This window comes from Tamandua tetradactyla, chromosome 6, assembly GCF_023851605.1.
Source record: "Tamandua tetradactyla isolate mTamTet1 chromosome 6, mTamTet1.pri, whole genome shotgun sequence".
Lineage (NCBI taxonomy): Eukaryota > Metazoa > Chordata > Mammalia > Pilosa > Myrmecophagidae > Tamandua > Tamandua tetradactyla.
The window spans coordinates 146,434,806-146,462,147 of record NC_135332.1 but is presented as its reverse complement, the minus strand read 5'-3'; the positions used below and the strand labels follow the sequence as shown (position 1 = coordinate 146,462,147).

At 37.6% G+C, this 27,342-nt stretch overlaps 1 protein-coding gene across 13 annotated transcripts in view; it reads left to right on the top strand.

Moving 5' to 3' along the window:
• The window catches only part of NCALD (neurocalcin delta), a 476,669-nt gene that overhangs the window by 81,842 nt on the left and 367,485 nt on the right, over positions 1–27,342 (top strand). For 8 of the 13 annotated variants that reach the window (XM_077167386.1, XM_077167381.1, XM_077167391.1 and 5 more), the window contains exon 2: positions 22,692–22,762. The gene's annotated coding sequence lies outside the window, so the exon portion shown is untranslated. Of the gene's footprint in view, positions 1–1,476; positions 1,549–2,585; positions 2,676–7,140; positions 7,192–22,691; positions 22,763–27,342 lie in introns of all 13 variants that reach the window. The other 5 variants (XM_077167385.1, XM_077167379.1, XM_077167380.1 and 2 more) reach the window with 4 other exon arrangements.

Sequence of the window (27,342 nt, the reverse complement as noted above, 5' to 3'; positions counted from 1 at the left end):
TTCCATCTATTAAGATCCTTAAGGGTCTTAAACAGAGTCTAATCTGTACGCTCCCCCAAATCATCTCAGAAAAAGGCAGGAATAAACCTGCCTTTTTTAATGTAAATGTTTTTAAATGTAAAAACAGTATCAAACCCCCAAGTGGGCAGAAACTCTCCAAACCATAAATACAATTTTAATTCTAGTTCACCTCTTGAACACTAAATGGAGATTTTCTAAGTGATAGAGAAAAAGTAATTTATTTTCAGGCTTTGTACAGCTCTTTATCCTGTCTATTAAAATTAAAAATAGGCACACACAGCGTGCACACACACACGACTAATAGGTATTATTGTGGGAGATGGCAGGGTTCTGCTCTGTGCTCTGGAGGCAGCATTGCTTATATATAAAATCCCTCGAGTAAATGTTATCACAGTGCTTAACTATTTGGGGGAATCGATTATATGGTTTGAAAATTTTCTGAGCATTTGATTTCTAGCACACTATAGGCTCATTAACCATTGGTGAACTAATCTAAGTGTCTTTGTGAGCTCCGTATTCCTAGAAATGATTGGCAGAAATGGTATAGTACAGCATTGTGATCAATTAGTTATCTTGCAATCAACTTAGTGGGTCATGACCAGCATTTAAAAATTGAAGTACATTAAAATGGATGGAAAATACTGGAATGCACTGATGTATTAAGGGATAATATTGTGTGGTAAAATGCTTGTTTCAGATATGTATGTATGAGCATGCTGAGTAACAGCGAAATGTGTTTTCTCCTTGGCTGGTGGCAAAAATGCTTAAAAAATCACTGGTGTAGAAGAAATTCAAACGTTGATTGAGAAGTTGGATCCTGTTGTTGATGATGATGATGATGGCAGCAAGAGCAGCTAAAATAGTTTTTAACATAAATGTTAAAATATTCCTTCTTAAAATGTCCCCATTCCACTCTTTGGCCACCTTTTTGAGTCCCTTCTGATTGCCTGTGAAAGCATTTTCTAACTCATAGTAATATCCGCACCATCGCTCCTCTCCTTACTAACTCCATTTGCAGAATGGAATATAGCTCCTTCCTTCTCATGCCTGTAGAAGTTATATTAATTTTCCCTTTGGAATTTTCCAAATGTTTCTCTTTTCCTGTTCTATGTGTCCTCAAATTTCCAAGCAGAGATTAACTATTTTCTCATTAGTTTATTTATAGATAATAAATTCACAGCCCCTATATCTTCTCAAATTCCTTCTCTGTTTCTGCCAGTCTTATATCAGGGAAGAACTATTTTAAAATTATTTAAAAATAATCCATGGAATAATTTGCCAAATATTGTTTTAATATGTTTTGCTTAAAATGAAGGGCATAACTGACTGCAAGCAAGTAAAAATACGTTGAAATTCCTAGTGTAGCTACTTGGGATTCTAGTAATCTTTTAATTTCAGTCATTTGAGGTAAAGCTAGAATCTTTAAGCACTCAAATTATTTTTTCTTTCCAGCAGAAATGTGAGCAGGATCTTAGAGCTTAGAAGTAGCCAACAGATGTTTTCTTTCCAGGTTGGCCTTCACTTCAGGTAGGAGCAGGGAGGCAAAGAAAATGAACAATCATGTGATTTTCTTCCAACCCCTCCTTCTGTCTCCAGCCTGATTTAATGCAACATATGTAGCTTGTTTTTCATTTTCTGTCCATGATGGAGATGGAGAGCAGCCATTACTAATAAATTCCTAACATTTTGCCTTTTATACTTTAAATTCAATTTCAGGTCACACTTTAAAGTCTCAATTCCTTTGACTTTTCCTTTTCCAAGCTCCAAATCCACAGCATTTTGCTCACATCCAGATTTTCAACCTGGAGGACAGTCCATTAATGTTTAATCAAGAATACAGATGCTCTGTACTGGGTTAAGGGCAAAATAGATGTCAGCTGTATGGGAGCAATTATAGAAAGCAGCAAAACAAAAGAAAAAAATCTTTAAACCCTTTCTGGTTAAAAAAAAATAGTTTCTGAACTTTAAACTTTAGTAAAATATTAGCCCCAAATGGAAATGGATAAAGAATATATATGCGTCATACATAGTTGGGAAATACTGTTAAATGACCATGATTGTGTAGGGAAAGTTAAAAAAAAAAGTTAGTATGACCATGTGATGTCCTTGTGTGACAGGGACAGTTATGCTTTGCTGTTAATACATTAATACATTGATAAGAGTAAATTTAAGGTAACTTTCAGGAAATACTTTGTTGGATATAGCATTTTATTTACAGTGGGTATACTGCTAGAACACCCAAAGAAAGGATGTTGTTGATTCCTTCACTCATATTTGTCTCATTATCCCACCCAACTGCCTTGTGTGAGTTCTCAAGACTGGAATGGGAGGATAAGGGGAACAGAAAACTTTTACTTGATGTTACTACTATTAGATGACTTTATACTCTTTGGATCTAACGGGTGGCAAAGGCTAACTTTTTTCCTCCTGGATATTCCTGAGGATTTTTTTAGAGACTTTTGTCCCTACCCCTGCCTCAGTCAGTGGGGCCCTTTCACCTGCAGTTCCTTTGATGTGGATGATGTATTCTTTATCCTGTGGCTTATCATTTATTCCTTTTTCAGCCCCAAAGAATCTGGTAGTCACCTCCAGCTTTCATTTGCTGAGGTCTCATCAAGCATTCAGGAGTCCCTGCAGGACATCAGCTTTCTCTTGTGAGTAGCCCAGATGTTGTCTACGGGAAACATTCAGGCATACTTTATGCTTATGAAATCTGGGAGTGCAGGCTCATCCTAGATTCCAACACAGCCATCCCTCCTCAAGGCTGTGCTGCCTACCTCCAGCCCTATAGGATTTTTAGGAAGGACTCAGATACCTGCCCATTATGTCTTCCATATTGTAGCAATCCTGTGGTATGCTCTTCACCAGGTTTGAAGTGACAATAGATAACTCTTACCCCTTTCTCATAGAGTGGTGGAGTCATAGTACAGCTCTTTCCAAATAAGTCCTTGTTACAAATTCTTTTCTCAATCACTTCTCTCTTGTTTTTGATTTTTTGATATTCTTATGTGTGAGGGGTCTGAGTCCTCTAACTGGTTCTTAGACACTACTTTGAAATTCTGCCTTGTAGTCTATTATCTCTAAACTAAGATAGAAAAAATTCCATTTTAATATCCTGTTGAATAAATAGACCAAACTTTGTGAGGACTGTATGTACTGTTAGACCAACACCAAGCTTTGCTAGGGCAAAATTTACTCTCAAGGGATTTTAGCAGGGAATGTTCTCATTCCCCCTTTTCCTTTTTAAAGTGATAATGGCCTCTTGGGGAAAAAAGCCTACTTTAAGAACTTTTACACAACAGGTAAGGTCTTGATTATGGAGCTTTCTGATAAATGGTTTGAAACCCACCCTACCATAGTAGGTGATTTCACTTTTTTAAAAAATTTGAAATAGGAGACATTTTTCTTTGATGAAAATATCAAGAGTAATTGGGTGCCAGCAGCTGAAGTATTTCCTCTTGATTGTTGCCTTTTGTGTTTAATCTGGTGTGTTATTCTAGCCTTCCTTTAGACTTCTGTGACAAGGTAAGTGGAAAATTCTGAGCTCATAAAATCAACTAGGTTGGCAATTTTCAGAAAGCAATTCAATTTGTTTTGAATTTCCCCTGGAATTCCTCATTCCTTCTCATAGAGATCTGCATAGGATTTTGTATAAAATTGACTTTTGAAAGAGCTTCCTACTCTCTAGGTCAGGGGTAATAACCAACTAGTAGCCCCAGGCCATACATAACCCACAGGTGGAATTTTGTTTGGCTGGTGTGTAAGTTTGCATAGTAAAAAATTTATTATTTTCCAATGTTAAATGTGATTTTATTGAGATATATTATATATTCACATACTGTATAATCATGCAAATTGTAGTAGTCCACAGTACCTTTATATAGCTGTGCTTTCATCATCACAATCAATTTTTGAACATATTCATTACTCCAAAAAATTAAAATGAGAATTAAGGTAAAAATGAAAATGAAAAGGAGCATCCAAAACATCCTAGAGCCTCCTCCTCTGCCCCTCCTATTGTTTATTTATTTTTGCTTTTTTTTTCTTACTCATCTGTCCATATACTGGATAAAGGGAGTGCCAGTCACAGGTTTTCACAATCACATGGTCATACCTTAAAAGCTACATAGTTATTCAGTCATCTTTGTGAATCTAGGCTATTTGATTACAGTTCAACTTACCTACAGTTTTAGGTATTTACCTCTAGCTACTCCAATATACCAAAACCTAAAAGGGGATATCTATATACTGCATAAGAATAACCTTCAGAATGACCCCTCAGCTCTATTTGAAATCTCTCAGCTGCTTTCTCACTTCTATGGTGCCAAGACCAGGGTTATCCCCTGGAGTTATTTCCCACATTGCTAGGAATATTTACACCCCTGAGCGTCATGTCCCATGTAGCGGGGAGGGCAATGAGCTCACCTGCTGAGTTGGCTTAGAGAGAGAGGCCACATCGGAGCAACAAAAAAGGTCATTTGGAAGTGACTCTTAAGCATAATCATAAGTAGGTTTTGCTTCTCCTTTGCAAGAACAAGTTTCACAAGGGCAAGCCCCAAGATGAAGTGTCTGTTACTGGATAAGTGGTTAAACAAACTGTGGTATATACATACAATGGAATACTATGCAGCTGTAAAACAGAATAAAGTCATGAACATTTAGCAATGTGGCTGAACCTTGAGGACATTATGCTGAGTGAAATTAACCAGAAACAAAAGGACAAATACTATATGGTCTCACTAATATGAGCCAAAACTAATGAGTGAACTTGGAGAGTTAAAGCTGAGAACACAGGTTATCAGGAAATTGAAAGAGGGTAGAGATTGGGCATTTGATGCTGCAGGAGTACAGAATGTTCAACAGGATTCATTGTAAACATCCAGAAATGTAGCACTATACAATCTGATGGTAGCACAATATTGTAAGTATACTGAACAAAGCTGAGTGTGATTATGGTTGAGGGAGGAGGGCTGGGGGCATGTATAACTCCAGAAGGAAAGATAGAGGATAAATTCTGGAATGGTATAACTTAGCAATGCCTAAAGTGAACAGTGATGGTGATTAAATGTACAAATGTAAGAATACTTTTGCATGAGGGAGAACAAATGAACTTCAGCATTGCAAGGTGTTGAAAATGGGATGGTATATGGGAAAAAAATATAATCAATACATACTAGTTTCTATAAATTAACAGTGACATTGTAATATGCTTTCATTGACTATAACCAAGGCAATATGCCAAAGTGAAATGTCAATAAGCAGGGGATATGGGAGAGGGGTGTGGGATTCTTTGAGGCAGAAATGGAAATGTCCTCATATAGATTGTGATGGTGAAGTCATGGCTATGTGATTATACAGGGAACCACTGATTTTTTGCTGAGGTTGAATTATATGATATGTGAATGAAACTTTAAACTTGAACAGAGAGATGTAAGTGCTGGAGGAAATGTGGAGAGAGAGAGAGATGTACCTATTCACTGTTGGTAGGGAAGCTGAGAGGTGCAGCGCCTCTGGAGGGCAGTGTGGTGGCTCCAAAGGAGACTAGGGGTGGGGCTGCTGTATGATCCTGCAACCTCGTAGTTAGGTGTATTCTTAGAGGAACTAAGAGTAGGGACATGAACAGATATTAGCAAAGCATTTAAAAAAGTAAGATCACATCATTCATGTATACAACGGCACAGCTCAGCAGGTATTTGTACTTTATTTTTTCTTAGATATTTTAGGACATCTTCCAGTGCTAATTAAGATAAACTCTGAAAAAAAACAACATGGCTTTGTGTCATTGGGAGATGAGGTAATGCATTTTTGGTTGTAGTTTTCCATTTCCTGTATCAGTGATTGATTAGTTATTTGGGAGAGGGATAGGAAATACCAGAAAGACAGAAAAGGAACATTGGGTATGTCTTTGTATTTGGAACAAAAGTTGCAGAGGTGAGAACTGGGTACAAAAGTGTGGGGCTTTGTTATACCAAAAAACCAAGGAGATAATTAGATGTTTGCTTAGGTGCTCATACCACCCCCCTCCACACCCCCCACTCAACAGGGTTGTTCTTATGATTTGAATTGAAATATTAGTGAAATAGATGAGGGATGACTAAGTAGGCCTTTGGCAAATGGTTCTGTAATGGGTGTTTTAGTTTGTAAGCTGCTGGAATGTGATATAACAAAAACTGAATGACTTTTAAAAAGGGGATATTGTTAAGTTGCAAGTTTACAGTTCTAAGGCATGAAAATGTCCAAATTAAGGAAGCCAGGGAAAGATACCTTGGTTCAAGAAGGCCAATGATATTCAGGGTTTCTCCCTCAACTGGGAGGGCATATGGTGATGTCTGCTAGTTTTCTCTCCTCATTTCATAAGCATTCCTGGGGAGCATTTTCCATCTGCTCCAAAGGTCTCTGGCTGTGTGGGCTCTGTTGGTTCTAAAGCTTTTTCCAAAATGGTTCCTTCTTGTAAGTCTCCAGTAAGCAACCCTACCTTGAATGGGTGGAGATACTTCTCCATGGCAACCATCTAATCAAAAGTCACCACCCACTTGGGTGGTTCACATCTCAATGGAAATAATAAAGAAAGATGATGCCACCCAGCAGTACTGAAGGAGGATTAAAGGACATGGCTTTTCTCTGGAGTACACAACAGCTTCAAACCAGCACAGGCTCCTTCAGTGGGGGTAAAGAATATGTACACAGATTCTTTCCCCTAAATTTGCTTGTGTTATTTCCTTATGAAGGCAGTAGAAGTGTGAGGAAAACTACAGTAACACCTGTTCTAACAGGGTGACCACAGGTGTGGTATTAGTTAGCTATTGCTCTGTAGCAGATTACCACAATTTTAGTGGTTTGAAACAGCACAAGTTTATTATCTCACCCTTTCTATGGGTCAGGAGTCCAGCAGAGGTTAGCTGGGTCCTCTGCTCAGGGCCTCCCAAGGTGAGGTCATGGTGGTGGTAGGGGCTGTGATTTCCATCCAAGCTCCCTGATTGTTGGCAGAATTTATTTCCTTACAGTTATAGGACTGAAGTTCCATTTTAGCTGTTGGCTGGGGACTGCTTTGAACTCCTTGAGGTTGCCTAAATTTCCCTGCCAATAGGCCCTGATAGGTGGATGTTTGCCTTCTTCCAGGCCAGCAGGAGTACATCTCTCTGACTTCTGATCCCTGTCTAGTCTGTCAAGGTAAGTGACTGTCCCACCACCATTTGCCATATAATGTAGCCTAATGGAGGGTGTGATTCAGAATTTGGAGGCTCTGCCCATACTCAAAGGGCAGGAATTATACCAGATATGCTCACCTGGGCCAGGAATCTTGGAGGCTTAGAATTCTGCCCACAACACTCATGGTTTTGAAACTCATGGGGTCTCAGCAATACGACTAAAGTGAATTGTGAGGATTTGTGGAATGGGTTACTAATGACTATGAATACAGCACCCAATCTCATTCATGTACTATTTTGCTCAATGCTGCAGAATCTGGAGCCCTTATATTGGGGTTTCTAGGGGCTTTGTTGCCATGGGAATAATCAGGGCTACCAAATATGAAGTGGCAGAACTTAACAAAGCAGTTCTTGGACTTGACCCCGATGGGCATTGAGACGGCATCCTTTGCAAGGCTCCCAGACTTGCCCTTTTTCTTCCAGATTTGGCAAGCCCCACACACAGCAGTGTGTGATAAACAGTTCTTACAGAAGCAGAGAATGTTCTTTGAGAAAATATAAATATTTCCTTTGTCCCACTGACATATAGCAATTTTCTTTCTGCATGGTGGGGTCAGAGTCTACGTGGGAAGGTGCTCATTTAATTTCTGTCACATCTCACTTGCCCACTTCCTGGGGGCAATTTAAATTGCAAAATTGATCCAGTTGAGAATTAATATTGAGAAGCTCCAATGTCAATTTAGTACCAAGACCGAGGCCCGTCTGGAAATCCCAATGAGTCATATGGCATAAGGCTCTATAATAAGCATCACCATCCTTGAGAGCACGGAAATTTGTGAAGTTTAAAAAACTGTGTACTGATAAACTCAGATGGCTTAGGGGTGAAGGCAGGGAATAAAGAGACCTTATTTGGACACATATTGAACCCTTTGAACCTTCAGGTATTAAAATAATAAAAAGATTTTATTGAGACAAGATATTTTTATTTACAAAACATCTTCAGTTCTGATGAGGACCCTCTACCCTTTTGTTTTCAAGAAAATTTAAAGGAAAGAAAAAAGTTGCATCTCATGTTCAAGAAGAAGGTAAACTGATGTGAAACAATTCAATTTGTAACCAAATGGTCAGGTTAAATACTGGGTCCTGTCAAGTTCTATGCTGACGGCAGTGGGCTCTCAGGAATACTGATGGTACTGAAAACATTCCTGTATCTTTTTATGGTACATGCAATACATGTTCACTGTAAAAAAAAAATGACTATGAATATAGAAGAAAGAAGCACATAAAAAATGTGCATAATTCCAATGCCAAGAAACAAAAACTTGATATTTTGGCATATAATGGGTGATATGTATACATGCAATATATGCATGCATATACATATACACACATACACACACATACTTGTCTACAGAGGTACACACTAAATATATGTAACACCCATGAACTATAATTTGTGAACCTCATTAAAAAATTACAAGCATATTTTGAGATTTTTAAACATGTCGTTAAATATACTTCCATAGTTTAATGGTATAATGAATCAGAACGTGATATGTATGGTCAGACTGTCTAAGTTTGAATACTGGCTCAATGTCATCTAATTTTGTGGCCTTAGGCAATTTACTTAACTTCTCCATACCTTAGTTTTCCAATGGGGACAATAATAGTACCTGTCTCTAGGGTTACCATAAAGATTAGATGAGTTAATATCTATAAGCTGTCTAGAAAAGAACCTGCCACATATACATGTTTGCTTTTATTAATGGCTGCATAGAATTTTATGCTCTAGATGACCTATAAATTAATTTTTCTTCTGTTGTTTGACAATGAGGTATTTCCAATTTTTTTATTGTTACAAATGATGAAACTTTGTACACATTTTTTTTTATGTGCCCATGTGGTAGGTTGAATTATACTCCAGAGAAAAACATGTTCTTAATCTTAATACCATTCCTGTGGCTGTGAATCCATACTCAGTCATGGTATGGCCAACTGAATCAGGGTGGGTTTTAGTTCTCTTACTGGAGGCCTTAAAAAAGAGAAAGTCACAGGAGGAAGGAAGGAACCAGAAGCTGGAATCAGCAGGAACGCCCCCACATCCCTCACAGGAGAAAGGAGAAGACATTACCATGTGATGGGAAGCCAAGGAACCCCAAGGATTGCCAGCCCCAAGGATTGCCAACCCGCCAGAGCTCTACAAACCAGGGGAGGAAGGAAGACTTCCAGTTTCCTACAAGATGAGACAGTGAATTCCCTTTGTTGAGCCAACCCGTTGTGTGATATATGTCATCCTAGTAACCAGAAAACTAAGACAGACCATTTAAAAATAATTTCTTTAGGCTATATTCCAGGAATTGAAGCTTCTGGACCAAAGTGTATGAATCAGTTCTATTATGTACTGGCAAACAAATCTGAAAGTTTGAACCAATTTACACTTCTACCTGCAGGGCTGAGAGTGCCTGTTTCCTCTTATGCTCACTGGTTGAGACAAAAGTAGCATGTTACATTGTTTCCATTTGTGTTTCTTTGATTAACAGTCAGACAGATACATTTCCATATGCTTATTGACAATTTACGCTTATTCTTTGCAAATGATCAGTTCCTGACCCTTATTTCTTTTTACATTTCGCTTTTTAAAGTGACACCTAAGTACATTTAAGAATCACCATGATGAAGGCAGTTGCCCAAAGTCTTTACCCTCACTAATGGAGAAGGTAGCTTAATCTAGTTGAGTTCCTGTGACTGGCTGGTCTAGCCTCTGATCTTTCTTCACAGACTTCCATTTTGTCATAGCCTTTGTGTTCTTCAAATTGATTTTTTTAATTGTGTTTCTACAGCAACAGTATAAGTTTGCGGTATAAATAACATATTGTACAATTAGAGGAGGAAGGGGTTGCCATAAATGCTGCTAGAAATGCTGCAAGAATGAGACCATGTCCTGCCTCTGAAACTTCGGAAATCATTGTGAATTAGTAGGCTTCTGTGACCGAAATTTCATTAACGTCGATTTTCATCTTTGTAATTGTGGTAAATATTGTGACTACCTGGGAGAGACTCTTGGTTTATTAAAGAAACAAGTAGTCACCTAATGGGAAATCATCACTGAGTGATCTTGTGAAAATGTGAAGAAATATTTATTTCTAAAGGCTCAGATATTTGCAGGGTCCCAGGAACAAGTGCTGACTCACCATTTTAATTGACTCCTGAATGCTGCTGCCTTTTCTTCAGCTATAGAGAACTCTGGTTATATGGTATATACTGTTGCTGAGTGTCAAATATCAACATATTGACATTTTTAATCCATGTTCCTGGTTTTCTCAATGAAAATCTTGCCACCTCATGGCAGACCCACATGTGATATCATATGTTACCACACATGTGATAAAAACATATTTTTAAAATAGAAAAAACAAAAACAAAAACCATGTGAACTTGGAAACTTGGAGGGAATGAACCAAGACCAATGAGTAGAAGTTCAAAAGTTTGGGTTAATGTATGCAAGAACTTTGCTATCCCAAAAAGTATATGCTCATAGGATATTCTACCTTTTTGAAGCAGTCACTGAGATTCTCCTGGCAAAGATCAGGTGATCAAAAAGTAGAGGTTACTTAATTTAAGATAAGAAAGATGGGACCTGAACACTGGGTAGGGCCTTGGACTAGATCATGTCTATGATTCCACAATTATATAAATTTATGTAAACTATGTAAGTTTTTTTAAAAACATGTGTCTAACATGAATTTAGTCCTGGACTGGACACTGTAAGGGACACACAAATATAAAATGGTCTGCTTTCAGTTGACTTACAGTCCACTGCTGCTGTTAGATCCAAGGGGTCTGTGCAGGAGCCCATGAGTCCATACCAATCAGCCATGCCACTGTGTCTGGCTGCCACCCACTGTTGCCAGAGGAGGCACTTCCAGAAACCTGAGGAAACAAAAATGCTTTTCCTTCTTCCTGTCTTTCAATCTCCCTCTAGTACCTTCCATGCACATCCAAGGCAGGTTCCAGTCTGGCCCTTACTAGAGATGCCTGGCTCCCCTGTCCTGGTGACTCCCGCACCTGATTATTGAGCCCCTTCTGTGTAGCAGATGACCTTTTGTGAACACGCACAAATATGTTAAAATAGTTTGTACTCTTCATCCACTCCAAAGGGTCATCCACATGCCTATTCTACAGTCTTCATTGTTACCAGTCTTCCAATTCTCTTCTTTTCGAGTACCTTACCATTTGGCCAAACCATTAGCCACTGCTCATGAGCTTGAATAGATTTGTACCTCTGGCTAATTTTAGTCTATACAAAGTGAACATCCATATGTACTGTGAAGTTCTGCCAACTAGGAGGATTTCCTTTCTCCGCTATTTTCCAGGACCACTCTTGAGTGTATATGCAACAGCCTACTTCTATAAGGCAGAATCATCTGTAAAACATGCCTGCATCTTTTTGTTCCACCAACTGGTCACAGGGAACTCTCCATGAGATCATAAGTGTGAGTTGAAGGAGAGGATGCAGTGTAGAGGAATAAGTGGCCATAGAAATCCGAGTCAACTAATTATGCACTTATACCTGCAGGAACTGCTGCAGACCTATTTTGTATATCACTTCCACACAGTGACAGTGTGTAACTGTACTTACCTGATTTTATGGTTTGGTGGATCAAATGATGACCAGTTTATGGTGGGTAGCTTGGATCATATGTTCATATGTATTCCAAGGCCAGGAATTCTGTCTCCTCAAGATCCTAGGAACAGATATTTTTCCAAGGGAGAAAATTAGCAGAAAAGACTGGTTTTACTCCAAAACTCCAGGAACCTGAGCTGTGATTTTCATATAGGGCTTTTCTCCAGGCTGCTTATAGTGTCCCTATGTGTACATGGGGGATGGACTACAAATCCTTTGGGTATCATGGGCATATTCATTGGGAAGAGAGGACTTAAAGTTGTACCTGTCAATGAACATCTTTCCTATCTGGTATTCTTAGCTAAATTATATTTCTCCTTAGCTGACTTTTTTGTGTGTGTGTTGATCATAGAATTTATTTAGTATATTTAAACTTGCTTCCCTACTCCCTCAATAGGCACCATTATCGCCTCATTTACTTATCACCCTTCCCCAAAATTTGGAAAATATAAGATTTTCATGCTTCTAAGAAATGTTCAGGAAATATATTTTCTTTCTTTCTTTTTGTTTTTTTTTTTTGTCAGTCTACGTTATTGTAAAATAAAACTCAATATAAAACCTCTAAATTAAATATATAGCCAAGTGAATTACTATAAGGCAACACATTTATAACTATCTCAGGTCAAGAAATAAAATTTGTTACCTACTCTAAAAGCCCCTTCCGTGTGTCCCATCCCAATAGTAACCCCCTCCTTCCCTTCATAAGCAACCATTATCTGGACTTTTATAGCAATCATGCAAATGTGCATCCTTAGATACTATAGTTCAGTCTTGCTCATTAAAAATAAAAATCGATCACTTTGAATTTATAAATTACTCTTATATTGCTTTATTTTCTTTATAGTTTATCTGTGGATGAATCTAGCCATTCAGCCTATAGAGTTTCTCACAGTCTGGATTTTGCTGATTGTACACTCATGATATATTTCACTGTGTTCCTCTGTCCTGTGTTTTTCCAGCAAAGTGGTAGTTAGGTCTAGAGGTTTGATGAAACTTGGGTTCAATTGCTTTGGCAAGAAGGTGTGTTCTTCCATCAGGAAACACACAGCATCTGTGTGGCACTCTATTTGTAATGTTAACAATTGCTGATGCTCAATACTTAGATTCATTTATTCTTTGGAGTTTGAACAATGTTTATATTCTAATTCTGACACTTTTAAAATTCATAAGTTGGTAAACTGTTATAGAGAGATGCTTCCCTTCATCTACTTTTTGGATACCCAAAGATACAGTTCATATAGGAAAGGTGGGATAAATATTTTATTCTTTTCTCTATTTATCAGTTTTCAGATTAAGGAATTGGCTCCCTATCATTCTCCGAGATGAATATTCATGCATCTATATCACTGTGCACTTGTGGATTTGCTCATATTTGATGGATTTTAGTTATTTGCAACGATCTTTTTGAAAGTTCAAATTACCCCTTTGTCCAGCGAGAGTCTCTGGAAGTTGGCTCCTGTTTACTTTTTCGTGGATATTGTTCCTGGATGTCCTTTTGGATATAAAACTCCATGAACAGAAAACCCAAGGACTGCTTCTCTAGGTCACCCTTTTATCCATTCACTCATAGCCTTAACTGGCCAGTAAGTATGTTTTGAAGAGCAAGGCACACCCTCTATGGAAAGGGAATATGTGCTTTCTGTTTACAAATATTCCTGGCTTGGTGTTTTAGAGACCAGAGTGCTGGCTTCCTGTTAGGCTGTTCTCCTCTGGAAATGAGATTGCTTTGCCACTGTTGTCTACCTTTTCCGGAAAGATCTGATGTCGATAGTTCTTCAGAATGACCTATTCTTCTGTGAGAATACCTATTTCTGTGAGAAAACCTATTCTTCTCTTGTCTAGTCAAGTATCTGGGATACAATTTAACAGTTGAAACACTGTCTTTAAATTTTTTCCCCTGTAATTCTCTATCTAATCTTATAAATTTCTATAAATTAACCTTTAGGAAAAACTATAAATAATCTTATTAAATGCGAGATTGCTTCAGGCTTCTTTATGTGTGATTAGAGGGACTTGCATTAAAATGAGTTGTGTTTCTGAAATGTAATTTCATATCCTCAAAGGAAACTTATCACATCCTTTCCTTTTTGGCGCCCGGCTTTTCCTTTAGCCCAAGCCCTGTGCTTTCTGTTTTCTTTCTCTCTGACTAGGACAATTCTGAGCATTTCCAATTATTTTAACTCTACCATTTCTGTTTCTGTGACTTTCTGGCAATGAGGCTTCTTGAGGTTGTGATGAGAAAATCAATAGGTTAGTAGTCCCTTGATCTTGATCAAAGTAGTATTTGACCTAGCATATAAAACAGAGCTATCCACAAGAGAAGATTAGTTTGTTTTGCAAACTTATAACATCAATGTCTGTGACAGTTTTCTTTTGGTTTATATTGTGCATGTTTGCAGGCTGGGTAATATGTATTTATTGGTGTTCCAGAAGACTTCTGCAAAAGTGCTGTCTGATTCTCTGGACTTAATTCTTCACCCTGACCTTCAAAGCCATCCAAAATCTTATTACTGTCTTTCTTAACAAACTTTAGTGACTCCCTATTGCCTATTGTATTAAGTGTGAGCTTTTCCTTGTGGTTCCAGCTTACCTCTCCAGGCTTATCTCCCCATCTTTCCTAATCATACCTCTTCATATCACACTATTTTAGATTGCTTCTATTTCCCACATATACTCTGTGCTTTCCTACCTTGGTCTTTGCTTACACAATTCCTTCTGTCTTAAAAGAATCCTGATTTGGACAATAAGTTAAATAGACACCCTAGAAATAAGCAACTGGAAGTTCAGGGCTGCATCATGCTCACATTTGTATCTTCAATCATTTTGCACATATAGCCCACATATGGTGGGCAAAAGAGTTAACAGAAAAGACACTACCTTTTATTGGAGCAAGTGGCACTTTGCCATGGCCATTGAGATTGCTAAAGAGATTAGTTTTTATTCCTCCTACAGAAAAGTTGTCATAATAGTACAATAAGCAGTAATAGTCTTTTTCTGTAGCACATAATCTAGCTCAACCTGTCTGCATAGATCATTTAAACAATCCAAACACAGGGAACTGAGAATAAGAGTCTTTAATCCTGTATAACTTAATGTAATGCCTGGATATATCCTAGAGTATATTAAGTAGATAATCAAAAAGTACTGGCAAAGTCCCTTGAGGGATGGGAGAAAAATTATGAAACTATTAAACTTTACCACCAGGCAAACCCTGGTTACTGTGTCAAGCATTAGGGACACCCAAATCAATAGGTCAGTCCCTTGATCTTGAGGCTTACTATTGTGAAGCTTATGTATGTAGCAGAGAAGCTTAGCCTACCTATAGGTATGCCTACGAGTCACCTCCAGAGAATCTCTTTTGTTGCTCAGATGTGGCCTTTCTCTCTCTAAGCCCAACTCTGCAAATGAACCATTGTCCTTCCCCCTACATGGGACATGATATCCAGGGATGAAAGTCTCCCTGGCAGCTGGCATGTGACTCCCAGGGATGAACCTGGTTCTGGCATGATGGGGTCAACAATGCCATTCTGACCAAATAGGGGGAAAGAAGTATAACAAGTAAGGCATCAGTGGCTGAGAAAGTTCAAATAGAGTTGAGAGGCAACTTTGGAGGTTACTCTTATGCAAGCTTCACTTAGACATTGCTACCTACCATAACTTGCCAAACCCCAACCAAAACCATTCTTGCTAATCCTAAAGAATACCTAGGGCATTATATAAGATTCTACAATGGTTCCATGCACTAGGGTAACTTTCTAGAAACCTACAACCTCCAGATGGTTCCCTGGACCAGAGAAGTCCTGAAATTCAGAAGGACGAGCCTCTCCAGAACATCAACTAGTTCTATCCCCCTATTCCTTAATAATGACAGCCCCTTCCAACATGAAGAAGTTAGAATGGGCATAGCCCAAATACCCCTAAAGAGTGGGGAAAAGATCAAAGGTGATGGTGGAGTTATACAGAGAAGATCGAGTTAAACAAGTGGGTATAAGGGCTGAATCACTATACTGATATTTCTTTTAGTCACCAAGACTTAGAGCAGCTAGAAATAAAAACCTAAAATTGTGGAATTGTAACCCATTAACTCTGAAATCTGTTCTACAATTACTTGTTGTGATTTACTTTGAAATTTATTGCTTTTGTGTATATATGTTATTTAAAGAGAAGGAGGAGTATAACAGAGAAAATAGGGTTTAACAAATGAATCTTATGGCTGAATCATTTCTGTTATATTCTGAACCATTTCTAAATATATTCTGATATTTCTGTTAGTCTCTAGTGTCTTGGAGCAACTAGAATTAAGAAGGAAAATCATGGAACCGTAAGCCATACCAAATTTTAAAATGTGTTCTATAACTACTTGTTAAAATGTACTTGGAAATTTATTACTTTTTTGTATATATGTTATATTTTGCCATAAAAAAGTAAAAAACAAACAAACAAACCAGTAATAGTCCCTTCATTTTGCCCTATTTGCTTCCTCTCTCCCTTTCTCTTGTTTTGCTTTACATATATATATATATATATATATATATATATATATATATACATAGATTATGTGTTTAAGTAATATCAATGTATAAATGTTCAAATTATTTTTCGGAGCCACTTGAATATAGACTAAAGACGTGATGACCATCTCATCCATGAATACTTGCACATGCTTCTCCTAAGAATAAAGTCATTTCCATACATAATCACCTTACCATTATTGTACCTTAAGAAAATTAACCATTCCACAGAATCGTGTAATATTTATTCTATATTCTGTATTCAATTTTCCTCAGAAATGTTTTGGATCTAGACTCCATTTGATCCATTTGGTTGCTTTGACTCTTGTATCTTTCAAAAGTTCCTCTGCCTGTTTTGTTTTGTTTTGGATGCGTGTGTCAGTGACTCACGTTATTAGCGTTGTTACTGACCAGTGGGCTCACTGCCTAATGCCCTCAGAAGCCAATAGCATGACACCAGGATTTGGAGAAAAGAAAGAGTTTTATTGTGAGGTTGCCTGGCAAGGAGACAGGAGGCAAGCTCAACTCTGTCTCCCTGATCTGAGAATGAAAGGAGTTTTATGGGATGGTAACAAGGGAGGAGGGGACAGTGACAGGGGTTCAGGTTGGCATATTTTGATGGGTTGTTCATAGAGCTGTCTGTATATGGTAGAAATATGCCAGCGGGCTACATCTTATCTTCCTTTTGAAGGACCTTTTACATTTTATTTGCTTCTGCGGACTCCTCATCCCTGTAAACTTTGGCTCATGTTACATGATCTGCAGCTAAATAAGCCCAGAAGAAAAGGTTATAGGAACAGAGGCTATCTCCACAAACCAGTTTTTCCTGCCTGAGGTTTCAACATGTACCGTTTGACGTCCTTCCTCTTATCCCCACTCCAAAAAGAATTTTGTCCTTGTCCACGCAGCTTCTTCCCCCTTCCCTCTGCTTTAAAGAAATTCCATCTTCTCCAGATTTTCCAGATAACTCAGTAGTGAAGAATCTGGAGATGGAATAAATGGTTACAGTGGAGCAGTAGGTGTGTTTCAGAAGGCGACCCCCCCCCCCCCCAGGCTTTACAAAGGTTGAGGTTCTCCCCACCCCACCCCAGCCCAGTAGCTCTAGGGCATGAAGAACTTAAAGAGAAGTTGAAGGAGCTTTTAAAAGTATTGCTGGGTTATGTATTGGATGCTCTTTAAAGTTTGTTAAGAACCAGTGAAGTTTATACTTTTTTACTAATTATTTTGGACTATGTTCCCCTGAATGAAGCATTTCCCCAAGCCTAGGCCTCACGGAAAGACCGTATTTATTCTGATCACACATTCTTCTTTCTCTTGAAAGAACAAAGTATTAGTGTCCACAAAGAGAGAGAGAGAACAAACTTTCTTAGGATTATAGTCTCAAGATTTAGAGTATCTTAAAAGGATTTTAACAGCTCACAGTGTGTCATTGCCCAAAATCTGGGCCTATTTGATTGTGAAAAGTGGAGCTATTAATAATTATTCCAGGGATATAGGACTAAACCTTAATGGTCTCAGGTATTAAGTAACTGACTTGTTAATATTTTCTAAGTTTGATTAAATTATCCCTGAATATTTTTGTTATGTTAATATGGTATTTATTGAGAAAATTGGAAGCATGCAAACTATTTATAAAGGAGTACTTGCATTTTACAACTGACAGATTGTTTTATTCTGAATTACTCATGTCAGACATTTTTTTCATGTTTGGGAGACATTTTAACTTTGCCACGATTTTGAAAATGTTATTTCTGGTATGTTTAGATGGTGGGTTTCCAAAAATAGTTAAATATTACAATTAAGCTTGCTGCATTTTGTTTCTTCCCACTAACCTTCCCGTTAAATATGTCAGTACAACATCTGACAGTCTTCTTTATAGGGACTCTCGCAGAAGAGCAGCAAGGATTAGGCTTAGAATTTGACAGATCATCCAGTTATGATATTCTCATTTAGAATGGAAGTCTGAAGCTAGCTAAAACTGTGGCATCAGGAGATGTACTGTCTAATATTACACAGGGGCCACTTGAGAGAATTCCTTTTATGGTGGGGGCATTCTTGAGATGTATGGAATGGTCCTTTTGCATGGATTAATCTCAGATGGGAATGCACCACCATGACCAGATCCAAAGAATATGTCTTTTCTGTTGTTAGCCAGACTCGAGCCTCATTAGCTTTTAGTTCTTCCTTCTTTGCATCATTTTTTGATGGCAAGTCATTGGGCAGTGAACTAATTGGAACACTCCATTTGCAGCTTGCTGTAATATATTCTTGGAGCTGGAAGGGACCTTAAATAATTATCTTAATCCAAATCCTTGGCATTTTTGCAGCTAATAAGACAGAGAGGTTAAGAAACCTGGCTACAGTCATCCAGCTGGTTCATACTGAACCCTTTGCCTTAGCTAGACTCCCCCTTCAGAATTGACAGGATGGCAGCCCACTCCCCCCATCTTTTATTTTATTAGTTGTATTACTTGTAAGGGCTAAAGTGTTTTCCTTCATTTTATAAAGCTTCTTGGAAGTAACCTAATTTGTTTGAAAGAAGAAATGTTTTACTCTGAAAACTTGTTTTTTTTTTTTTCCAAATGTGTTTTCTTCCTGACCAAGTGTGACTCCCTTCTATTCTGACAGAGATTTTGTGGCAAAGTATGAGGACTCTGTAATGGCCAATGCTATACAGTTGGATGTTAGTTGATTACTGTAAAACCCCATGCACTTCAGAGCAAGGTATCACCTCTAAATTCAGGAAGGAATAGGATGCTAGCAAATGTGGTCAGCACCACTGCCTGGGGTCTTTAGGGCAGGTGATACTAGGATCTTCCTTAGCAGCAACCATTTATCAAAAGGATACTTTAGAAAGGATCCCTGATTCTAGGAATTAGCAATCTTATGACCCTTGATCACCTGTGGGACTTCACTGCCACTGGAGGGTGGGCATGCAGTAGGATGAGTGATGTTTATATCTTGAGCCCAGTCAAGGGAAAGAATGGGAGATTTTAAAAAATTAGTTGTGAGTGAGAAAGGAAAGAATTCATGTGGCACTTACCATTTACTGTCTGGTGTTGGTAGGTAACAGATCCAGGGAAACATTTCCCAGGAACCACAATGTCTGCTTAACCTGAACTTTCTCCATACTTTCCTACAACACAAAATAATGGCTTCTGATCTGGGTGTGTGAGGGCTGGTGGTGGTAGCATTGCTTCAGCTTATCAGGTGTTGTCTGTACTCTGAGACTCTGAGGTCCTGAAAGTTGAGTCTTTTCTCTGCTCCTACTGGTACATCTCTTCTGTGAATCAGTGGACATTGCCAGATCCTGCTGCCTGGGAAGACAGTCTCAGGAGGTAATAGCAAAGACCAGGAGGAAAGAAATGGCATCTACTAACTCAAGATAGAATTCCATTACATTTGTAAGAGCTCAGTTAAAGAAAAACTAGGGACTGTGTAGAGTGGTGTTCTAATTCTGAATTGTCTCCAAGAGCAGAAAATGACTGTTGTTATCTGAGCTAAGCTGCCTGAACAATGAGAAATTGCATCCTGGTGGATTTTCTTTAGATCCTGGGAGTATACACTTAGGAATTTTTTCTTGCTTATTTAATAATTAAGAATACACAGAATATTGGTGCTTGATGGGAACATAGAGATTATATGTGCCAGGTATTCTCTGTTTGTCCTTCCAGATCTGCTCTCCCCCCTTTTACATGCTGCCCAGGCCCTGGGAGGCTGGCCACATCAATGGTTTTCTCTGCTTGTGTTTGGATTTAGCCAATGTGAGCATCTGCAGGAGATCAGAGTGTGGGAAGAGAGAGAAATTGGAGTAGTCATTCCCTGGTTCCTTCCTCCTGATGCTGCAGGTTACAGTACCTTCACAATCTGATGATGTATTTCTTCACTGAAAGTCATAGTTTCTGTCAGGCAGCCCCCTCCCATGCCCACAACGCCTGTAGAGAGTCCCATATCAGGTCCATGGCTATCTCTCCTGGTTCAACTTTCAAGCCTGGGGTGCTAATGGCTTCCTGCTTGTTGCTAGCCTTGAGGTGCTTCACCATTGATTTGTGGTTTCCCTTGACTTTGTCCACACCTTGTAAATAGTCCTTTCATTAAATGCTCCCATTTAAGTGCATCTTCTCTTTCCTGCTGGGATCCTGAGCATCATCTAATCCATTATCTTGACTATACAGGTGAGGAAATGGAGGCACAGAGGAGCCTAGTGGTTTTTCCAAGTGTCCCTTCCTCCCCTTTTCCCAGCCATGGTTGAATATTCACACACAGACCACGAGGAACTGAAATGCTGGTCAGAGTTGGGAAACCTCTGGCACTATAGTCCTTTCTGCTCTAATATGCTAGTAAATTTCTAAGAAACTTCCATTTGTCAGAAACTCTATCCTTAAAAAAGGTGCTTTAAAAGGAGAAAAAGGTACTTAGGGAGAAGCTATTCCTCTGGAAGGATTCGGTCACTTGGAGCCATGGTTGGACTAGTAGGAAATGAGAAAGTGCCTCTTTCCCCCATACGCTAGAGCATGCCAGCTGCTTTATCCCCGACTGTCCCTCGGCTGGTGGCTTTGTGTACCCATCCCACCACTCTGGCTTGTTGTGGAGCCAGAATTTCTGGCCACTGTCTCTAACCATGTGTGAAAAAATGAGTGTGTGTATATTTAAGAAAGAGTTGCGTATGAGAGAGGGACAGGGAGGGGGAGGAGGAAAAGGCAGGGGAAGAGAGGCAGAACGTGGATTTGCTTTCTTCCTTTTAACTTTCCTTAGTTCTCTGAGGAGTCTTTTTGGATCTGCCATATTCCAATGATTCTAAAAGATATTTTATTTTTCTCATGTTTTAAGACTCTGATAGTGTTTTACAAAGCCATTGGTCAGGTGGTAGTCTGGTGCATTGTCCGTGGCTGTGTGGACCTGGTAGTTATTCTTGGTTGCATGACAGGGCGTGTGTAATCCCTCAGTGTTCTGGTCAGCAGTCAATTTCAGGATCACTTGAGAAAGAAATCTGAGTCCTAGATGTTGACTGAAACCTGCTGACACGTCTTTGTAAGTTTTTTTTTGCCAACATCAAAACTTGTAGGAAGATGTCAGCAGCTCAGAAGACAATCCCAGACAGTACTTGAGTACTCTTTTAAGGAATGTCCCGTCACTGAAGTTCTTGGTGGTGACAATAATTGTATGGGAAAACACAGTCATTGGACCCTAAGTCAAAAAGTGATTCAGGAGAGTTGGGTTCTGACTGGAAAGTAGTCTTTGGAATATCTAAACCAGTTTACTTTCCTTTTTAATGGATATGATAGATCCATTAAATAAGTCTAATACAGCTCTTTCCATAAGTATAAATTTTCTGATTCTTAGAACGCATTGTGCTATATTTTAACTGGCAGCGTTTATTTTCTTATTGGTTTATAAAACAGTGTTGTTTCTTATAATCTATGCCATTGGTTCAATGAAATATAATATTGAAGTAGGAAGTCTTTAAATAATCAGTATGAACACAAGAGGAGTTAAAAAGCTGGGGGCTGTGAATAGGTTTATTAATTTATTTACTAAATAAATATTTATTCAATGTATTCTGTGAGACCGGCATTGGGCTAGACATTGCAGATACAACTGTGAACAAAACAGATATAATTCCTGAATTTACAGAGAAGACAAGATATTGAATAAGCGGTTCATATATGATTTCTTTCTATGATTTCAGTTGCATATATTTTTCTTTGCAAAAGAAAAAGTGCAGTTGCTTTGGGAGTGAAAACAGGGGAGCTTACTATGGTCCCGGGGAAGGGAAGGACTGACTGAGGAAGTATCACTTAAGCAGAGATTTAAAGGGCAAATAGGGATTAACCAGGTGGAGCTGAGTGGGGAGTGGGGCCGTTAGTCTTGGAAGAAGGAATGGGGTATGTTATAGCTGGGAGGTGGGAGGGAATGAGGCATTGAAGGAAGTTCAGTGAAGCTGGAGTACAGAAAGTATGAGAGAGATGAGGGGCAAGACTAGAGAAATGGGTGAGCATAAGATGCAGGGCCTTATAAATCATGGCAGAGAGCTTGTCCTTAATTCAAAGGACAATAAGAAGCCATTGAAGGGCTTTCAGAAGGGCAGCATCATGATCAAATTGAAAAATTATCATTGGCTGGTGTGCAAAATGGAGTGGAGGAAGCCAAGGGCAGGTGAAGCAGGCATGATGGTAGTTAACTTAATCAGGGGAATGGGAGTGGGGTTGGGTAAAGATATCAAATGATGCAAGGGATTCTGGAGCAAGCAATAGTCTCCATCACTTACAAAATTCCTGATAACCTAAGACAATAACCTAAGACAATAACTTTCTTTATTTTTGACAGAGTGACCTGTTCTGACTTGAGCCTCCAGTGTGCTTTGAGCCTCCTGTGTGCTTTTTGAGGCCTGCCACCAGGTAAATACAGAACAAGATTTTCTCAGATTTATAAGCATGATTTTCTCCCAAGACTCCCTAACACCTAAACCTAACATCTTATTTAATCCTCACAAAAACTCCTATGAGGTGGGTGCTGTTTTTTTTTCCATTTTATGGATTAGGAAACTGAGGCACAGAGAGGTTAGGCGACTTGTTCCAGGTACTACAAATATAAATGGCAGAGCCAAGGGTCAAGCTCAGGTCTACTGTATACCAATGCCCAAATACAATAAATGTGATGATTGCATGTGGCTCTGGATATGGAGAGAAGAGGACTGATTCTAGAAATATTTAGGATGTAAAATTGATGCAATTCATTAAATAATTGGATGGGAGAAATGGTGAGATAAAAGGAAGAGTTAAAGATGACATTCAACTTTGTGACTTGAGCACTTGGGTGCATGGTCTTGCCAGTTACTGAGAGAACAAAATGGGGGGAGGTGAAGAGCAGGTTTGGGAATAATGAGTTCAGTTTTTGGACTTGCTGAGTTTGATTACTTGTGAGATAATAAGGTTGGAGATGTGGTATAGGTAAGAGATAAATGTATATTTAATACGTGTAGCTGTGGATTTTTAGAAGTGATGGAGGTGGACAGGATCACCTAGAGAGAGGGCAGAAGAATGATTATTAATCCTGGTTGCATAATCACCTGGGAAGTTTTTAAAATATATTGATGTCCAGGCTCCATCTTGGCAATTCTAATGTGCAGCCAGGATTGAGAATTGCTGTCATGAGAAAAGAATCCCTGGAACCCAGTCTTTGGTTTTTCCAGTATTTAATGTACAGGATAAGGAGGTAAACATACAAAGGTGACTAAGAAGGAAAAACAGAGAAGTAGGAAGAAAGCCAGGACAGTGTGGTATTGAGGAAGAGGTAGAAATATTGGCTCATACCTTGTTTGAATTTAACAACCAGTATGGAACATCATACGACCTACCTACCCCATGATTTTCCATTTGAAGGGAGCAAAAATTTGATACCTCAAATATTTGAATAACCATTATTAATGCTTACCTTATTCTTTTATCACTTCAAGTTACCAAGTACTGTTTCTACTCTAGTTTGAAACAAGCACTTCACATGAAATATTTTATAATTGATTCCTGTATGCAATATAAAAGTTTGCATTGAATGAATCATGCTTTAGGTAACACCTAAGAAATGTTTAAAACTTATTAGATAGTAGGTTGGGAAAGATTGTTCAACAAATAGAGCATGTGATCTACCACTTGAAAAAAAAATCAATTTAGACCAATATACTGAATGTCAAAATAAATTATATGTGAAAGCTAAATACAAAAACCCAAATAGGCTTTTTTTGGAAGGCTTTTGGATAAAGAAAAGATTTTCTTAGCATAAAGCAATCAACAGATTATAAGAAAAAAATATTAGTCTAAATAAAAAGTAAGCATTTTTGTATACTTAAAAGAGCATGAAACTGAGAAAGACAATATTTTTTATATACAAAATATTTTAAATATATGAGAGCATTGATATCCTTACTATATACAGGGGCCAAAAAATCATAGAGGGAATAGTAAGCCTCTGATAAATATATTTAATAGGATTTGGCACCTAAAGGGACTTTTACAAGACAGAAAATACAAATGTTTAATTAACACATGGTAATATATTCAGTTTCATGAATGAGAAAAGAAATGTTAAATTACACAAGATGATTTTCATTCAATTCAGTTTCCAGCTTTAAAAATGGTAGCCTTGGGTGATGCGACGTGGCTCTGGCAGAGTTCTCACCTGCTATGCCAGAGATCCCGGTTCAAAACCCAGTGCCTGCCCATGCAAAAAAAAAAAAGGTAGCTTTGAATACTGTTTGCAGTTGGGGAAATGGACATTCTCTTACATACCATTTGTATCGTTTTGCACTTTTACAATTCTAGAAATTCAGGAACCTTAAATTTATACCCTTTAGCCTAATTCATTCATAGGAATCTTTTATAAGGGAATAATCCATAGATAGATTTATGCACAAAGATGTTCTTCATAGAATTGATTGTGATAGCAAAATAAAACAAACCAAAAGGAGAAAAATATTAATGTCCAATAGTGGACAAATTGTATATAAAATAAATTATGGTACATTGATATGACTGAGATATTTTAAAATACTCTTTATCAGATTAATAAATTTCCCTTCTTTTCCTAGTTTTTTCATCATGAATGGATGTTGAATTTGATTGAATGTTTTTCTGTATCTGCTGAGATGATCAAGTGAATTTTCTCCTTTCTTCTTTTAGGGGTGGTTTATATGAATTGATTTTCTAATGTTAAATCTACCTTGCATTACTGAAGTAAAACCATCTTGGGCACAATAAGTTTTAGTCATATGAAATTGGTTAAATTTTTTCCTTTCTATTTTCCTAGTCAGGAATGTTTTTCATAATTTTGGAATTACTTGCTACTTGAATGTTCAGTGGAATTTGACAGTAAAACAATTTGAGCCTAGTATTTTCTTTGAGAGAACATTTTGACCTACTGATTTAATTTCTGATTTATTTGGAATTTCTATTTCTTTTCTGAGTTTTGGTAGATTACGTTTTTGGTGAATGTACATATCCATTCTGTATTTTGGTTGGATAATACGGAATTTCTGGATCATAGGATTTAGACTTAAGAGATACTATGAAACAAATGGATATATCAATTTAAAAATTTGTATTCCAACCAGGAGAATATGGGAATTGTGATTACTCCACATCATTTCCAATACTAGTTATTTCTACTTTTTGTTTATTGGGCTGTTGGTTTTTCCATTTATGTTCTGGTGGGTGTATGGTACTATCATATTGTAGTTTTAATTTGTGATTCCCTGTAGACTACTGAAGTTGAGCACTTGTTCTTATATTGATTAGCCATTTGGATATCCTGTTTCCTTTTAAGTCTTAAAGGAAAATGTTAAGTGCTTATTCAAGTCTTTTTAAAAAATTGGGTTATCTTAATGAATTACAGACTTTTAAAAAATATATATTCTGGATTTGAGGCTTTGGTACAATATTTGTGGTACAATATCTTCTCTTTTTTCTTTTATTTACCTATATTTTCTCGTTTTATGAGCAAAAATTCCTTAATTCGTCAGATTTTTCCATTGTTGTTAGTACTTTTGTGTCCTAGTTAAGAAGTCTTGGCCTTAATCCAAGATCACAAAGATGTTTTGTGCTTACTTCTGAAAACTTTATTTTACCTTTACATTTTGATCTGCAGTCCATCTGGAATTTATTTTGTTATGTAAGATAATGATATGAGGTAGGGGGCTAAAATTAATTTTTCCCATGGATATCCAGTTGACCAAGCACCATCTTTTCATCATAGCACTATTTACCTATTTATTTATTTTGGTTAGGCTTACTGACTTATAATTAACGCCAGTAAAATTCACATTTTTCAAATATACAGTTATGTTTTGACAAAGGTATACAGTTTAACAGCTGCCACCACAATAACAATGCAGAACATTTACAGCACCTAAAAGAATTTCCTCCTGCCCCTTTGTGCTAAATCTACTCCCCCTACGGTTGTTGGCAATGACTATATTTTTCCTATTTTCAGATTATATAAATAGAATTATACAGTATTTAGCTTTTGTTTCAGAATTCTTTCACTTAGCATAAAATATTGGAGATTAATCCATGTATTAGGAATGTTGTTGTATCAGCAACTTTTTATTACTGTGTAGAATTCCATTCTGTGAACCATAATTTGTCTATCCATTCATCCGTTTGTAAACATTTGGGCGACTTATTGTTTTGGGCTCTTAGGAGCAAAGCTGCTATAAACATTCATGAACTGGTCTTTATGTGGATATGTGTTTCATTTCTCTTGGGTAAATAACTATGAGAGGGATTATTTGGTTCATATGGCAAGTGTAGGAGGCATAGACTTAACACTATATATATATATATATATATATATATATATATATATATATATAACAACAGCAATCTGCCAGACTGTTTAAAGTAACTGTGTCATTTTGCATTCCAACCAGAAATACATGAAAGTTTTAGTTGCTCCAGAGCCTCACCAGCATTTAATATTACCAGTCTTTCTGATTTTAGTAATTTGAGTGAGGATATAGTGTTATCTCATTGTAACTTTAATTTCTACCTCCCTAATTATGAATAACATCTTTTCATGTGCTTGTTTGCCATATGTATTCATTCTGTGGTGAAATGTCAGTTAAAACCTTTTGCACATTTTTTTCATTATTAAAGAAGTTGTGGGTTTACACAATGCATAAAATTCAGGATTCCCATAAGCTACCTCTTCACCAACATGTTGCATTGGTGTGGAACGTTTGTTACGATAGATGGTAGCACATTTTTATGTACCTTTAAAGTTCATGGATTTAATTAGGGTTTACTCTTTGTGTAGTGTAGTTCTATGGATTTTGTTTTTAATTTTTATTCTTATATCATTTATATAACCTAATATATCCCCATTTTAATTACATTTAGATATATATTTCAGTGCTGTTAATTGCATTATCAATATGTGCTACCATTACCAACATCCATCATCAAAGTATATCATTCAATAGGAA